General features: G+C 44.9%; 1 non-coding gene across 1 annotated transcript; it reads left to right on the forward strand.

Moving 5' to 3' along the window:
- Positions 1-2,831: 2,831 nt before the first annotated feature.
- Positions 2,832-2,905, forward strand: trnan-guu (transfer RNA asparagine (anticodon GUU)). Its single transcript has one exon. It is a non-coding gene; the product is annotated as a tRNA-Asn (tRNA).
- Positions 2,906-18,186: the final 15,281 nt, after the last annotated feature.

Genomic DNA, 18,186 nt, shown 5'->3' on the forward strand with positions numbered 1-18,186 from the left:
GGAATGTACAATTGTTGTAATTCATCCATGCGGTCTCTAAATGTCTGCCATTGCCCATCCACAGTCAACCCCCTAAGTATCATTCGCCAATCTATCCTAGCCAATTCACGCCTCATACCTTCAAAGTTACCCTTCTTTAAGTTCTGGTCCATGGTCTCTGAATTAACTGTTTCATTCTCCATCCTAATGCAGAATTCCACCATATTATGGTCACTCTTCCCCAAGGGGCCTCGCACAATGAGATTGCTGATTAATCCTCTCTCATTACACAACACCTAGTCTAAGATGGCCTCCCCCCTAGTTGGTTCCTCAACATATTGGTCTAGAAAACCATCCCTTATGCACTCCAGGAAATCCTCCTCCACCGTATTGCTTCCAGTTTGGCTAGCCCAATCTATGTGCATATTAAAGTCACCCATTATAACTGCTACACCTTTATTGCATGCACCCCTAATTTCCTGTTTGATGCCCTCCCCAACATCCCTATAACTGTTTGGAGGTCTGTACACAACTCCTACTAACGTTTTTTGCCCTTTGGTGTTCTGCAGCTCTACCCATATAGATTCCACATCATCCAAGCTAATGTCTTTCCTAACTATTGCATTAATCTCCTCTTTAACCAGCAATGCTACCCCACCTCCTTTTCCTTTTATTCTATCCTTCCTGAATGTTGAATATCCCTGAATGTTGAGTTCCCAGCCCTGATCATCCTGGAGCCACGTCTCCGTAATCCCAATCACATCATATTTGTTAACATCCATTTGCACAATTAATTCATCCACCTAATTGCGGATACTCCTTGCATTAAGACACAAAGCCTTCAGGCTTGTTTTATTAACACCCTTTGTCCTTTTAGAATTTTGCTGTACAGTGGCCCTTTTTGTTCTTTGCCTTGGGTTTCTCTGCCCTCCACTTTTCCTCATCTCCTTTCTGTCTTTTGCTTTTGTCTCCTTTTTATTTCCCTCTGTCTCCCTGCATTGGTTCCCATCCCCCTGCCATATTAGTTTAAATCCTCCCCAACAGCACTAGCAAACACTCCCCCTAGGACATTGGTTCCGGTCCTGCCCAGGTGCAGACCGTCCGGTTTGTACTGGTCCCACCTCCCCCAGAACCGGTCCCAATGCCCCAGGAATTTGAATCCCTCCCTGCTGCACCACTGCTCAAGCCACGTATTCATCTGCGCTAACCTGCGATTCCTACTCTAACTATCACGTGGCACTGGTAGCAATCCCGAGATTACTACTTTTGAGGTCCTACTTTTTAATTTAGCTCCTAGCTCCTTAAATTCGTTTCGTAGGACCTCATCCCTTTTTTTACCTATGTCGTTGGTCCCAATGTGCGCCACGACAACTGGCTGTCGTTCGAGCAGTCTGTCGAGGAGGCGATTCAAACCGTCCGTCTGGCAATTGGGCGAGGATCACAAACACTTACAATATTTACGAAAGGATATACTTGCTTTGGAGGCAGTTCAGAGAAGGTTCACTGGGTTGACTCCGGAGATGAGGGGGTTGACTTATGAGAAAATGTTGAGTAGGTTGGGCCTTTACTCATTGGAATTCAGAAGAATGAGAGGTGATCTTATCGAAACGTATAAGGTAATGAGGGAGCTTGATAAGGTGGATGCAGAGAGGATGGTTCCACTGATAGGGGAGACTAGAACTAGGGGGCATAATCTCAGAGTAAAGGGCCGCCCATTTAAATCTGTGATGAGGAGGAATTTCTTCTCTCAGAGGGTTGTAAATCTGCCGAACTCACTGCCTCAGAGATCTGAGAAAGCCATGACATTAAATAAATTTAAGACAGAGATAGCTTCTTAACTGATAAGGGAATAAGGCTCATGGGGAACGGGCAGGGATGTGGACTTGATTCCATGATCGGATCAGCCATGATCATGTTAAATGGCGGAGCATGCTCGAGGGGCCATATGGCCTACTACTGCTCCTAGTTCTTAAGTTCTTATGTTCTGAATAGCGACACACACAAAAATGCTTTGATCATGGTTACACCTTATCTTCACGTTTGTCAAACAGTTGGCTCGTTGGTCTCGGGCTATGATTCTCCCTTCGGAGTTGTTCATTGAAATTTACGAGGGGTCCCAGAGGAGCCCTGATATTGCTCGCAAATTTTGAAATTGCATCGAACTTTTGCAAAGAAGGACTTCCATTTCTGTAGTGCCTTTCAGGAACTCATGTCACCCCAAAGCGCTTTAAGGCCGTTGAGTTATGTTTGAAGTGTTGTAGTTTGGCAAAAGATGTGCCCAGATCACCAAACATGAACCTCAAATCTTTGCAAAGGAGTTTGGTGCAAATAATCAGGCGTCTCAGGGACTTGGACTTTCTTTGAATAAGTTCTGCTTGTTCCCGCATTCATGCTTGAAACAGCAACTGGGCTTCCATCTCACGGGAGGTTTGGGGTTGATGTGTGTCGCTTTCAATCTTTGAAATTTCACCAAGCAATGAAACGGTGAATCCAACTGTCCCTGTTAGCATTTAGTTCCTGTTTAATCACAGGAATGATCCGCAGTCAGGAGCTGAAAAGGAATTCAAACCTAACACCAGCTTCGGGACAATCAGAATACTTTGTCACAGACAAGGCACCGGAAGGCTGGAAGGTAGATCACACCGGTTTTGGGAGAGCTGGTTGGCGGTGACATGGAAGTGTCTGCAGTGTGCGGGACTAGACTGTTTCCACGCATCCACAATGAATGTCCCTCCATTTATTTGTGAAAAGTACCATTGAGAGTGGACAAGTTCCATCCCGGTCAGAGCAATCTGAAGCTTTAACTGTCTGACACCCTGGTTTGGGATGCCTTGAACCTTATACTTCCATCAGTCTCTGTGGCGCAATGGGTTAGCGCGTTCGGCTGTTAACCGAAAGGTTGGTGGTTCGAGCCCACCTAGGGACGAAGTGTTTAACTGTTTTTCCCCGAGTATTCGGTACCGCACAGTCCCAGGTTGTCATTGTGCGTTTTAGCTGCACGAATCTATTCCGCAAATGTTGCCAGCTGTGCTATTATCCAATTAGTCCCCACTCCAATATTTTATGAGCACTCAGTTCAAGTAAAACGGTAAAAAAAATTTACATGGATCATGTTCCTCCATCCAGCCCAGTCGAAATAAATTATGTTATTGGGTTTAAAGAAACTGGTGAAAATTGATTCTATTGATACATGGAAAGAACTGGAACTACGGTCTCAAGTGCTCCTCCTGTCAAGAATAGACACACACACAATCAATGGTTTTACAACTGAGTCATAAACACTTACAATTTTAAACCATTCTCATACAGCGTGTAAATGAGATAGGGATAAAACTTCATCACATGTAAAGAGAAAATGAATGATTGAAGATACTACTGTCCCTCAGTAATTATATTATTATTTATTTCATTCTGAAGAAGATTATCGGCTAATTAACGGTGATTAAAAGAATTCTTACTTTTGCACGTTGGCTGCATGTCGTCAATTTTATTAGGTTTTGAATTTAAAAATGGTGTTACAAAATTTATCGCCGAGACCTGGAATCAAAGCTGTTTTTCGGTGGCATAAGAAGTGGTTTTACCCAATCATTTAAAGATGATTTCAAAGAATCACGTGGCGTTAAATTCACATCATGGTTACGATTTGTTTTGGTGTGAAACAAGTGGATTAAAAAGGACAATAATATTAAATAAAGAGTAAATCTACCACTACACAGTCACATCAAAGCCTCCCAGGGCAGGAACAGTACGCGTTAGACACAGCGTAAAGCTTCCTCTACATTGTCCCATCAAACTCTCCCAGGACAGGTACAGCCCATGTTAGATACAGAGTAAAACTCCCTCTACACTGTCCCATCAAGCTCACCCAGGGCAGGTACATTACGCGTTAGATACAGAGGAAAGCACCCTCTACATTGTCCCATCAAACTCTCAGGGCATGTACAGCACAAATCAGTTACAACATAAATCTGCTGCTACACCGTCCCATCAAACTCTTCCAGGGCAGGTGCATGTTGCATATGCAATAACTCAGTCGGCTTACTACCGTGAACTCAATCAGGTGCATCCTGACCGTACTTTTCTAGCTCTCGAACAAAGGATGAAACATGGAGGCTTCCTTTATATACAAGAGTTGCATGTGTGTGTCTGTGGCCCAATGACCTTCGACGGTCGGTCCACCTGGTGGCAGCTAAACCCGGGCATATATACATTACAGTGCAGCACGTGTTTAAATCTCCCTCGACACTGTCCCATCAAACCCTCCCAGGGCAGGCACAGCACAGGAGAGATACAGAGCAAAGCTCCCACTATACTGTCCCATCAAACCCGTCAGGGCAGGTACAGTACGGATTAGATACAGATTAAAGCCCCCTCTACATTGTCTCATCAAAGACTCACAGAGCTGGTACAGCTCATCTAAGATATACAGTAACGCTTCCTCTAACCTGTCCCATCAAATCCTCCCAGGACAGATCCAGCATGGGATTAGATACAGAGTAAAGCTCCCTCTCCACTGTCCCATCAATCTCTCCCAGGCCAGATCCAGCACAGGGTTAGATACAGAGTAAAGCTCCCTCTAGACTGTCCCATCAATCTCTCCCAGGGCAGTTACAGCACGGGGTTAGATACAGAGTAAAGCTCCCTCTGCACTGTCCCATCAATCTCTCCCAGGGCTGGTACAGCACGGGTTAGATACAGAGTAAAGCTCCCTCTACACTGTCCCATCAATCTCTCCCAGGGCTGGTACAGCACGGGGTTAGATACAGAGTGAAGCTCCCTCTACACTGTCCCATCAATCTCTCCCAGAGCAGGTACAGCAAGGGGTTAGATACAAAGTAAAGCTCCCTCTACACTGTCCCATCAATCTCTCCCAGGGCTGGTACAGCACGGGTTAGATACAGAGTAAAGCTCCCTCTACACTTTCCCATCAATCTCTCCCAGTGCTGGTACAGCACGGGTTATGTTAGCACAAATCTTTTTCTGGAAGAATCACTCGACATTCGGGGTCGGTTCCAATCCCAAAATGGCCTTTATTACAGAGGCGGGGAGAGAGCCTCTGGTCCAACTCCAGGCATTCCACTCCACCGAACAAAGAAATTCATCGATATTTATATGTTTTACAACAGTTCATTATAATTACTTAGCCCATGTTGGCTGGACACAATCCAATCATAAGGACTATAAATTACAAATCGATTCCACTGGGACAATGGAATTGGCCCCCAGGCACCAGGGGACTGTGTGATCACCTCATGTTTTAGCTGGGGCTTATTCATGGCCTCGTGAGATTCTCCAGATCCCCTTATCTCTACTGTCCTTGGGTACTGTCTGCACCTAACCTCCTTATCCTTACACAGTCACAGGAATTTCTTTATTCAGTATTCTGCTGGGACATCTTGTCTGTGGTTTATTGATTAAGGACGTTCTGCTGAGCTCGCTCTTTCCAGTGTTCCTGTACACGGAACTGCAGTGTCATCAGCTACCCAAAAATGTAGTCAAGCTAACTGTTAGCTGAATTCCCCGAGTGCTTTGCAGAATCCCTGGCAGCCATTTTGTATCTGGCTACCATTTTACACATACATATATGCATACATATATTCAGCAGGTGCCTTTGCCTTTGCCCAACAACTATCCCCCCTTTCGGTAATGGACTAATCCTAGTCTCCTTTAACCGACAACATTATTTGTTACTCGACTTTTATTTTTATGTACCACGCGGTACTTCCTGCCTCAACGTGCTGGCCAGTCACGTGGTGTCAGAAGTCCCAGTTGCTTAGATCAAATTGATATAGTTCAGATTCCCCTGTCCCTCTGCTGGACAAGTCACTTTATTTACTTGAGCCCTTGTTCTGATACTCCTTTGTCGTGCATAATGCCTGCAGGATCAACAGGCCATGACTCTCCATGTTAGTGCTAAGACCAGCTGTATCCCTACCAGTATGTGTGATATTATTCCAATCCAGGGGTGGATGTTTACGTTCATGCCCCAGTCCCAGACCCTCCTCCACCAACTCTGGTTTTGTAACTCTTGGTCAGTATCCTTCTCCAGTATTTCAATCTTTGTCTGTAGTTGGTGGTAGAGTCTGACACACTGGCCTACTCTGAATCTTAGTCCCCTTAATACTGCAACTAAATGTGGGATAGGGGCCTGCTCTGGCTCGTCATAATCCTGCAGGTGATCGTGGAGCTGATCGATGGCGTTAATGATTATGGGCCTCGGTGTCGAACCTGGATAATGCGGGCTTGTCCTATTGTGAGGTCGTAGGGCTGTGAAGCAAAAGTTTGTTTGTGAGATCTGGCATTGTAAGCCATTGTACCGATATGAATGTGCCGTGGTAGAGACACAGTATTTCCCTTTGACCCCGTAACCTGTTCTGGCAAAATGTGTGGGGGCAGGTATTATTTCCAATACACATCCATTGGTTGGATTAAATCCACATTCGGCTAGTTCTCCCTGTCCCACCGGGTGAGGGCACACCGTTATGTCCCCCGTCTGCTTGCATCCCGTCAGGGAGATTCCATAGAGTGTGTTGTCTCTGCGGACAGCAGGGGCTGCGGTCAGATAGTAATGGAGGGAGGTGTTTTCCCCTATGATCCTGATATTCTACAGTTGATAAAGGGGAAACGGTCTTGAGTCTATTCCCACTCCGGCAGCTTTGCCCATTCGGCAGTTTGGGATCACTGGGCATACTCTGGTTAGTCCCTTCAGAGTGCAATTACCCAGTGTCCCCTTCAGTTTGGCCAACTGAGCCAGATGTGGGCTGTCTATCCAGTCTGGCAACTCCCCCCTTTGGATATGATCGTGGTTGTGACGTATCTGTCCGACCATCCATAGGCCATAAGCGTGACAGAGTTGTCCCTGTCTAAGTTTTGCGGTATCTTCTCTCTCTCTGTCGATAAGGTGATTGATTGTTTTTGCCTGAGCTTCCAGGACCGAGAGGCCATCCAATTGGATTTCGGCACCCTCTCTTCCGAGTTCGACTTGATCTTCCTGATTCCGCTCTGCCCGTTCTAATAATCCCTTCATCACCCCTTTAAGCTGCTCCACCCTTTCATTTAGCCTTTGTATGTCCAGTGAGTTTACGATTAAAACCGGTCGCAACATCATTAACTATTTCCCTCTTAGTCCCATGAACTGGCTCCTGTCCTCGGAATCTACCGGCACCCATGGCATCGGCAGCCTGCTGCATTACAACTTTACTAAATACATTATACATATTTCTTGCCTGCTCTGTACAATATTCCGGCATCTGTATACCTGAGATATTGATCAGGACAGGCACAATTTCATGCTTGACATTATCATACAATAGTTCACCCTCGTTGGACAGCACAATCCCATTTTCCGGTCCCCTTGTAATTGTTGGACATGGCAATTGCATGGGCAGTGTGGTGGTTCTTATGGGGCGCGGTGTCGGAGGGGGTGAGAAGCATACATACAACGATATTGCGGCAGCCTCTACCTCCTCATAATATCCACACAGCCCCACCCCCTCTTTGTGGGTGACGAACGGTTGTGGCTGGGCAGGAGGCGCGCAAATTATTCCAAAGGTACATTCATCGGGCCCCCCCGGCCTCCCTTCATCTAATGCAACTGCTTCTTGTACCCGTGGAGCATCGCACACATACTCTATTCTTATCCGGATTCATTTGCAGCCACGCGTTAAAATAAGTTCTGTCCCTGCTCCAGTCCTTGGGTGCTGGAATGCATATTTCGTCAGTCAAATAAACAAAACCCCATAGTTGATACAGATATGTCTTTCTTGCGTGTCCATCTGTATTATCCAGTGCTTGTGTGGGCCTCAAGGTTCCCAGTATCATGAGTCCCCAGAGTCGAAGTCACCACTGCGGTCCCATCTCGGTGTGTTTTATCTGCAAATTTTAAACAGATAGCCTGGTCGTCTCCAGGTGTTAGCTACTGGTCTACTTGTGTCGCGGTCACTCTGTGGAATCGGAGGTAAGGGTTAGGTTATCCATATTCTTTATAGTCGTACCATCTCGATCACTTCATGTCCCTGTCTGGGCTGCCGTCGGTTTTGTATTTGGGCCTGCTGTGCTCGAGCCTGCACGATGACCCATCTAAATATTATCCAAACTCTAATCAACACCAATGCCACCACTATTCCTCCAAACATCGCAGTGTGATTTACTGTTAGGTTGGGTTTGTGGACTACACCTACCCACCGTGGGATACATTGGCTCGATTGCCACAGGTGATGGTGCTTTGGCTGCACACTGCACTATCTGTCTGGTCCTGTTTTTTAAAATCTCTTCCAGCTTATTTATCTTAGCTTTTAACTCTTGACCAGCTAGTTCTGTTTATTTTTATTCTGATTTTCCCACCATTTCCACAGTCTGTCAGGTGAGTCTTCTTTATTTTAGTAAGAAATTCAAATTAGTAAGGTCCAGTGTAAAACAGCTGTCAATGGAAAGGGTTAACTCCTTTACAGGTTTGTAAGAAGGCCTGATGTCATTACGTGACTTCGCGTAATCATCCAAATCTTTGTGCCTTCAAAACTTGCTTAGAAATTAGGAATCCGTTAAAACAGCAGAAATCATAAGTAAAGTGGTCATAATAAAAATCTTCTCATCGGGAAAGACAGCATTTTAGATTAAACTCCAATTTTTTCTTTAACATCTAATTCAAGTGCCTGCCAAAGATTTTTTTTTAAATGAGAGCACACATTTTTAATAGCTATTTTGTTTACTGAAATACAATTTTCCCACAAGCTGTATACATGCCAACATTTCGTTTTTTTTTAACGGTCCCGCTCAATGGGCAAATCTTGTGTTTTATTTCGCTCTCTGCTGAGTTCGCATAGCTTAGATCTTTTCTCCTCATTATTTTCAAAACCCTCCTGCTTGTTTAGACTGTTCGGGACTTTTCTTGATTAACAACGTCTATTCTGGAAATCTTTTCAAACTGCAATGAAAATTTCTCGTAATTTAAAATCATTATCAATGGAGAGTGTCTTTTACCTGCTCCAATTTTTTTTTCCTTTTCTCAATTGAACCAATATCTTTTTCACAGCCAATATCAACTAGTATTTAGTAAATTATGTCTTTTTCCATCGCAAACATTTTTTTTCAGCACTTATTTATTAGCACGTTACGTCTTTTTTTCCAAACCTTTTTGTTTTATTTTTTAGAAGAGATCAGATTTAACTTTTTGTTTTAAATGTATCGCATTTTGTTGCACCTTTTCTTAACCAGTGGTACTTGAAACCTTCACAACAAAATTAACTCTTCACTGTTACCATCCTAATTTCTGCTCCTCTTTTGTAGAATTTGTATTTATTGTTGAATTACAAAATGTCAAATATGATATTAATGGATTTTTTTGCCTAACTTCTGTTTTAGAAGCTGATAAAAAACTCTTTTTGCTCTGTAACTTCAATTTTGTGGTACTATATCTCATAAATTACATCTTTTTAAGCTTCAGTTCCTGACGCAGTATATGTACTTTTATTAAAAGGCTTCCAAACCCAAGATTTTCCTATACAACCAAAATGTTTATCAATGAGAATCACCTGAAACATCTCAAAATCCCAATTCAAATATTGTACTGCCAATCTGTAATTTAAAAATCTCTTTCCTGACTGACATGTAAAGAAAGATTGGATCAACTAGACAGATTCACTGGAATTTAGAAGAATGAGAGGGGATTGCATGGAAACATAAAATTCTGATGGGATTGGACAGGTTAGAGGCAGGAAGTATGTTCCCGATGTTGGGGAAGTCCAGAACCAGGGGTCACAGTCTAAGGAAAAGGGGTAAACCATTTAGGACCGAGATGAGGAGAAACTTCTTCACTCAGAGAATTCTGAACCTGTGGAATTCTCTACCACAGAAAGTTGTTGAGGCCAGTTCGTTAGATATATTCAAAAGGGAGTTAAATGTGGCCATTACGGCTAAAGGTATCAAAGGTATGGAGAGAAAGCAGGAAAGGGGTACTGAGGTGAATGATCAGCCATGATCATATTGAATGGTGGTGCAGGCACGAAGGGCCGAATGGCCTACTCCTGCACCTGTTTTCTATGTTTTTATGTTTCTATGTTTCTATGCAAAGCACAGGAACAAGTGGTTGAAGTATCGACTCTGCCTCAGTTAGCATTTCTTTCATTGTGCAAAAGAAGATGACGGGTTAATTAATGATGCAATCCCGTGAAAGCAACACAAAAGTTGAACAAAAAAACATACGGTGACTGGCAGGTGAGCGCTGCTTCCCGGTGCTCCCGGTGGGAATGGGCGGGGATTTTAAAGCCCCTTGTATTGTGAAACCTTCATATAGTCAAACATTTCCGATGTACTGTATCGACCTCGTGGCGCAACGGTAGCGCGTCTGACCCCAGATCACGTCGAGGTCACTGTTCTTCAGGGTAATTCGGGAATTAATATTTTCTTTGCTGTTTGGCAATAACCAGATCCTTGCTCCAAGGTCTGTCTCACTGTTTCCCCAATGTCAGACAGAGATACGCCTGCTGCCCTAATTTATTTCATGTGACAGGACACAAAAGTTCAAAATAAACCTGCAATTGGCCACATGTAGCCCTAAATAGTCAGGATGGCCGAGCGGTCCAAGGTTCTGTGTTTAAGTCGCAGTCTCCTTTGGAGGTGTGGGTTCACATCACACTTCTGACACTTCCTGTTTTTAATCATTCAGTGAAGCTCATTGTTTGACACCACGACCAACTCCGAAAAAGTGGGATTTTGCAGTCCACCTGCTCGCTTAACACTTCCGTCTGACGGGGTGCTGAAAGTGGAGATGTTTCCGCAGTATAGCGGTTAACACGTTCGCCTCACACGCGAAAGCTCACCAGGCGGGAACATTTTCTGGAGCTTTCTCCTCATGCATGCTCAGGGGCGAGTTTGTTCTCCTGTGAAAGGTCATAAGATTATAAACATGTAAGCATTATGGGCTGGAGTAGGCCATTCAGCCCCTCGAGCCTGGTCCTCCATTCAAGAAGATCCTGGCAGTTCTTCGACAGCAAGTTTACACATCTGGGGTGGAGCCAACAGGCGCCTGGCTGTAATTAACGATAAAAAGGTGCATTTTGCAGAAGCCCAGCTAACTCATTCAGGAGATTATAAGATTTAAATCTCAGGGTCAGAGGTGCGAGCCCCACATTGGGTGATTATTTTTCATAGAATTATATAATCAGAAGTATACAGCAACCAAGGAGGCCATTTCGGCCCATCCTGACCGTGCCGGACAATAACAAGATCTCCAGCCTAATCCCACTTTCCAGCTCTCGGTCCATAACCCTGCAGGTTATGGCACTTCAAGTGCACATCCAAGTACTTTTTAAATGTGGTAAGGGTTTCTGCCTCTGCCACCCTTTCAAGCAGTGAGTTCCAGACCCAATCCATCCACTGCGTGAAGAAATCTCCCCTCAAATCCTCCCTACACCTTCTACCAAGACTTTAAATTTATGCCCCATGGATGTTGACCCCTCTGCTAAGGGAAATGGGCCCATTCAATCCAATATATCAAGGCCCCTCATAATTGTATACACTTCAATGATGCCTCCCCTCAGCCCACTTTGTTCCAAGAAAAACAAACCCAGCCCATCCAATCTGTCCACAAAGCTAAGATTCTCCACTCCCAATAACATCCTCGAAATCTCCTCTTTACGTCTCCAGTGCAATCACAGTCTTCTTCCTGTAAAGCGGTGACAAAAACTGCACGCAGTACTCCAGCTGTGGCCAAACCAGTGTTTTATATTCAAGCATAATCCACCTGCACTCTTATTCTATGCCTCGGCTAATAAAGGCCAGCATTCTGTATGCCTTCTTAACCAGCTAATCCACCTTGCCTGCTACCTTAAGGGATCTGTGGACATGCACTCCCAGGTCTATTTGTTCCTCTATAATTCTCAGTGTCCTGCCATTTAATGTTTAATCTCTTTCTATTGTGTCTGTAAGCACTCAAGTAATGACTCCATGAGGCAAGGTATTGTACTTGAACTGTGGTGACCTTAGTCCATTTATTGCAGCTCCTGAGTGAGGGTACAGTATGGTGAGCTCCGTTTTATACCTGGTTACCTGTCGTGTACAGGTGACCCCGAGATCTCCACCAGATGCACCCTCTGGTGGTACAGGCATTTGTATACAGTGTGAAGGTACATCCAGTAGTCTTATGTAACTGTACATTGAGTTTACAGGGAGTATACTTATATTATACAGACACAACATCACTCTCCCCTTAGTCTTGTGCCACTGGCCTTTTCATTGTGTGCTCCGGCCCGAGACTTGAGTGCCCAAAGCCCTTGCACCTTGTCTATGCTTTGGCTTGGCTCTCTTACTGTAAACCCCCAAGTCCTTATTACCACGACATTGGAAAATGGTCAGCAGTGAATGGTTGGAGATTGCAGTGGGGGTTGAGTGGGTTCTGTGTGTGATCCATGTGTGTCCATGGCTACATACATCCATTCCCCTGCCCCCCCATACATAGACCAAGTGTGTGTGCATGTGCAGACCTGTACAGATAGAAAGAACAAAAAAACATCGGATTAGTTACATCACTGTTTGGGTTCTGCAGTCGTGGAACAAGTACATTTTACAGGTAAGGTACATCCGTGGTATCACAGTCTTGCCCCTGGGTTGTGTAGTTGCAGGTGGGTGAGGACACTAGTTCCAGAGTAACCAGCCTGTGTCCAGGTTGTCTGATGGCGGCGCTGTGTCCCCTGCCAGCTGGGTGGGTTCAGATCGCTCACCTGGCTGAGTCTCAGAGCCTTGACCGTTGCCTAGTGATGGGCAGAGCCACAGGAGTGTGTGGCCTCCCTGTCCTCCTTTGAGGGCTGCGGTGTCTCCCTGCTGCCCTTCAGCGAGAGTGGGAGCCTGGTCATCCCATGTCCTGTTGGGAGGGCAGGAGGGTGATATATGCTTGCTCCCAGTACTGGCCCTGGTGGCCAGAGAGGTAGAGCCAATCGGGGGCAGGGTACCCGTAGTGGTGCCTTTGACGTCCGCTGATCACTGGCCCTGCAGCTGGTATGCTCCCTCTGTGTGTGGCCACACTCCCTGGGGTATCACATTGGTCCCGGAGGGGCAGGCGACATGATCGCGGGACCTGGGTGCTGACGGGAGGTTGCCCTTGGTTTTGTCGGCAGACATGTAAATCGCACGTCATCACTTCGTTTACTCTCACAATAAATTGGTTCTGATCGCAAGTGCCCGACTTATCATGATTAGTTACATTTACAAACTTGAAATTGTCAGTTACATCTTTTACATATGTATCACCATCATCGCTGTATAAACATAGAAACATAGAAAGTAGGTGCAGGAGTAGGCCATTCGGCCCTTCTAGCCTGCACCGCCATTCAATTTCTGGAACAATTTCTCTCACTCAAATATATCTATTTAGTGAAGTGAAATAAAGAGCAATAAAAGAATAAGGGAGAAGCCACTGTCGCCCTTTTGACAGGAGAATAAACTCGCCCATGGCTGTTCATCCACAGCAAGTTTAAACATAATCTTCCTGCACGGGATCATTTTGCGTGGAAAGCAAACGTGATAACGGCTCCACTGCAGAAACCGCTCTGACCAGAAGTAAAGCAGAGGGCAACTGACCAGTGAATGCCTTCGGTGCTGATCGGGAATGTGTTGGCTCACCTTAAACAACTTCTGTCCCTCACTGACAGCTGTCAATCCTTCTCCTCCGCTGCCCTTTAGACAAACATGTCACTGATCCCCACCCACCACCCCACATCCCCATCGTGTTATCTTCCATGTTAGCACAGTGGGGCCGCGGAGACACCTACTCTCTCCCCACGGTTAGTGAACTCAGTCAGTCTGTAAAATTAAAGGGGAACAAGTGTCCCGCAAAGGGCAGGTGAAGGGAGAGAGTCTGTAACCTCGGTTTAATTGTTTGTCAAAGGCTACCCGTCCTGTTGTGTATTTCCAGCAGTTTCCTACTTTCACAGGTGGAGATACCGGGGCTGGACCATGCTCCTAAAATACAATGAGGTCGGGATAAAAGTTGCTCACGTACTCAGGGCAAAATAAATGATTGAAGTTCTACAATGGATTAATTAATGATGTTTAAATCAATGAATCTTTTTTACCACATTAGATGCATGCAACTCTTTTTATAAGGTTTTAATTTTGATGGAAGTGCTATTTCCCTGGCCGGAAATCGACCCAGGGCGGCGGTGGTGAGAGCGCCGAATCCTAATCACTGGACCACCAGGGAACGCTGCATTGCTGCATCGCTGCATCGCTGCATCGTAATGCTTGATGTCATTATTGTCCTTTTCAATCCACTTGTTTCACACCGAAACACATTGTAACCTTGATCTGAATTTAACGCCACGTGATTCTTTGAAATCACCTTTAAATGATTGGGTAAAACCACTCCTTATACCACCGAAAAACAGCTTCGATTCCAGGTCAGGGCGGTAACTTCTGTTACAGCTTTTTTCAATTCAAAAAATAAGAATTCATTTAATCACCGTTAAATAACCGATAACCTTTTTCAGGATGAAATAAATAATAATATACTTACTGAGGGACAGTAGTATCTTTAATCATTCATTTTCTCTTTACATGTGATGAATTGTTATCCCTGTCTCATTTACATGCTGTATGAGAAATTGTAAGTGTTTTTGACTCAGTTGTAAAACCATTGATTGTGTGTGTGTCTATTCTTGATAGGAGGAGCACTTGAGACCGAAGTTCCAGTTCGATATATGTATCAATAGACTCAATTTTCACCAGTTCCTTTAAACCCAATAACATAATTTATTTTGATTGGACTGGATGGAGGAACATGATCCATGTAAAAAAATTGTTATAATTTTACTTGTGCTGAATGCTCATAAAAGTATTGGAGTGGGAACTCACTGGATAACAGCAAAGCTTGCAATGTTTGCGGAATATATTCGTGCAGCCAAAATGCACAATGACAACCCGAAACTGTGCGGCACCGAATCCTCGGGGAAAAACATTAAAAGGCTTCGCCCGAAGATGGGTTTGGATTACCCACCTTTCAGTTACCAGCCGAATGCGCTAAACCCTTGCGCCACAGATACACACTGCAAGACATGCAAAACCAGGGTGTCAGTCAGTTAAAACTTCAGATTGCTCCGACCGGGATGGAACTTATCCACTCTCAGTTGTACTTTTCCCAACTAAAGGGTGGGACATTAATTGTGGATGTGTGGAAGCAGTCTGGTCCCGCACACTGCAAACACTTCCATGTCACCACCAACCAGCTCTCCCACAACCGGTGTGATCTACTTTCCAGCCTTCCAGTGCCTTGTCTGTGACGAAGTATGTTGCAAAAGTTTTGGCATAGTTGGTTCCATGGTGTAATGGTGAGCCCTCTTGACTTTAAATCTAGTGATCTGAGTTCAAATCTCAGTAAAACCTAAATTCTTGTTGTCCCAGCTGCTGAAAATTTGGGACAAACAAGTGAAAGACACCTGGTGCTAATGGGCAGTTTTGTTGCCTTTTTCATTGATGCTTGATCTACAAGTCTAGTTGTCAAATTGTGTGCTCAACCGTCAGTTATCTGCTACAAATCAGCGGAGGACAAATCAGTTTGTTGTCTAATGCTGCCTTTGCCTGCACAATGTGTGCTAAGATTATCTGTGCAATATGCATTCCGCAGGATGAATAAAAGCAATGCTTTTTGAAATGCAGGCACTGCATGTTTTGCACTCGACAAAACGTTGCATTTTCTTTTCATTAATTTTACATTAATGCATTGCAATGCCAAGGCACTTTTTACGTGGCAAGATCGATAATTAGCAGAGCAGAATGAAGAGATCGCAAAGTTTCTGTTTAAAGAATGGACTCAGTCAAGAATATTTTGTGGATTTTATTTTTCTGAGGCTATTTTCCCTGTGCTGGGGACACCCTGCGCAGATATGTGAAAAAGCTGGTTTTGTTAAAACTCCAGAGACCGCATGGCAGTGAGCTGGGACAAAAGACCTGTCAGTCATCCATTGACAAAAGAGCTGTCGGCTAGGAAGGGGGGCCACTGACAAAGCCACTCAAATTTGTAAAAGCACTTCTCACCTCCATCTCAGAAGGAGACACAGAACAATGAACCCACCAGCCTGGCCAGCCAAGGAGGAGCTGGGTCTTTCCCAACACAAAGGCTCAGAGAGATGCCCAGACTAAGGGCTATCAGCCCAATGCATGGGTGGGATGGCCCATCACTGACTAAGTACCCGTGCTTAGAAACAAAGGGGTTTTAAAGATTGGTGGGAAAGATAGGGGTAGCAAGACTCCCAGAAAGAAAGGGTCCTTTCCACTTTATTTTTAGCTTGGAGCTTGGTGTGAAGCTTGGAGCTTGCAGCTTGTAACTTGTGTCTAGAGAGAGCCCCTTCTCCCTCTTGCTTTCGCTCCACCGATCGATGTACCAGAGGAAGGGGCCGCAGTACTGCAGAAGAAGCCACCGAGACTGAAGACCAGGCAGTGACTTCCCACAGCTGAGCTGAGCAAGGAAACGGGCTGCGTGTGGTGGTGAACATGGTCGCGAGTGTCCCAAGCCAGTAACCAGATATCCCAGGCCAGCTGGGTAAGGGCTCAGGGTTTTCTCAGAAGTGAAGCTTTTCAGGGCGATTCTGGGGAGGGTAATTCATTGGTAGGGGTGGGGTTAGAATCCACCAGGGAATTACTGCGTGTTACTAGGTTCATTTCTGTACTGTATGTATGTTGTTTGTAACTGGGATTTTATTCTCCACGGAGACATTTCGTTTAGCAGTGCATGTTTTAGCCATTGTATGTTACACCAAATAAATATACTATGATTTATCACCGAAGCATCCCTTTCCGTGACTCATTTAAGTTACACTCTGAATAATAATTCCCAGATCTAGAACTTTCGTAAGGTGGGGGCATAGAAACATAGAAACATAGAAAATAGATGCAGGAGCAGGCCATTCAGCCCTTCTAGCCTGCACCGCCATTCAATGAGTTCATGGCTGAACATGAAACTTCAGTACCCCCTTCCTGCTTTCTCGCCATAACCCTTCATCCCCCGAGTAGTAAGGACTTCATCTAACTCCCTTTTGAATATATTTAGTGAATTGGCCTCAACTACTTTCTGTGGTAGAGAATTCCACAGGTTCACCACTCTCTGGGTGAAGAAGTTTCTCCTCATCTCGGTCCTAAATGGCTTACCCCTTATCCTCAGACTGTGACCCCTGGTTCTGGACATCCCCAACATTGGGAACATTCTTTCTGCATCTAACCTGTCTAAACCCGTCAGAATTTTAAACGTATCTATGAGGTCCCCTCTCATTCTTCTGAACTCCAGTGAATACAAGCCCAGTTGATCCAATCTTTCTTGATAGGTCAGTCCCACCATCCCGGGAATCAGTGTGGTGAACCTTCGCTGCACTCCCTCAATAGCAAGAATGTCCTTCCTCAAGTTAGGAGACCAAAACTGTACACAATACTCCAGGTGTGGCCTCACCAAGGCCCTGTACAACTGTAGCAACACCTCCCTGCCCCTGTATTCAAATCCCCTCGCTATGAAGGCCAACATGCCATTTGCTTTCTTAACCGCCTGCTGTACCTGCATGCTAACCTTCAATGACTGATGTACCATGACACCCAGGTCTCGTTGCACCTTCCCTTTTCCTAATCTTTCACCATTCAGATAATAGTCTGTCTCTCTGTTTTTACCACCAAAGTGGATAACCTCACATTTATCCACATTAAACTTCATCTGCCATGCATTTGCCCACTCACCTAACCTATCCATTCAATCTGCAGCCTAATAGCATCCTCCTCGCAGCTCACACTGCCACCCAACTTAGTATCATCCGCAAATTTGGAGATACTGCATTTAATCCCCTCGTCTAAATCATTAATGTACAATGTAAACAGCTGGGGCCCCAGCACAGAACCTTGCGGCACTCCACTAGTCACTGCCTGCCATTCTGAAAAGTACCCGTTTACTCCTACTCTTTGCTTCCTGTCTGACAACCAGTTCTCAATCCACGTCAGCACACTACCCCCAATCGCATGTGCTTTAACTTTGCACATTAATCTCTTGTGTGGGACCTTGTCGAAAGCCTTCTGAAAGTCCAAATATACCACATCAACTGGTTCTCCTTTGTCCACTTTACTGGAAACATCCTCAAAAAATTCCAGAAGATTTGTCAAGCATGATTTCCCTTTCACAAATCCATGCTGACTTGGACCTATCATGCCACCATTTTCCAGATGCACTGCTATGACATCCTTAAT

The sequence above is a fragment of the Pristiophorus japonicus genome, unplaced genomic scaffold (assembly GCF_044704955.1).
Source record: "Pristiophorus japonicus isolate sPriJap1 unplaced genomic scaffold, sPriJap1.hap1 HAP1_SCAFFOLD_262, whole genome shotgun sequence".
Classification (NCBI taxonomy): domain Eukaryota; kingdom Metazoa; phylum Chordata; class Chondrichthyes; family Pristiophoridae; genus Pristiophorus; species Pristiophorus japonicus.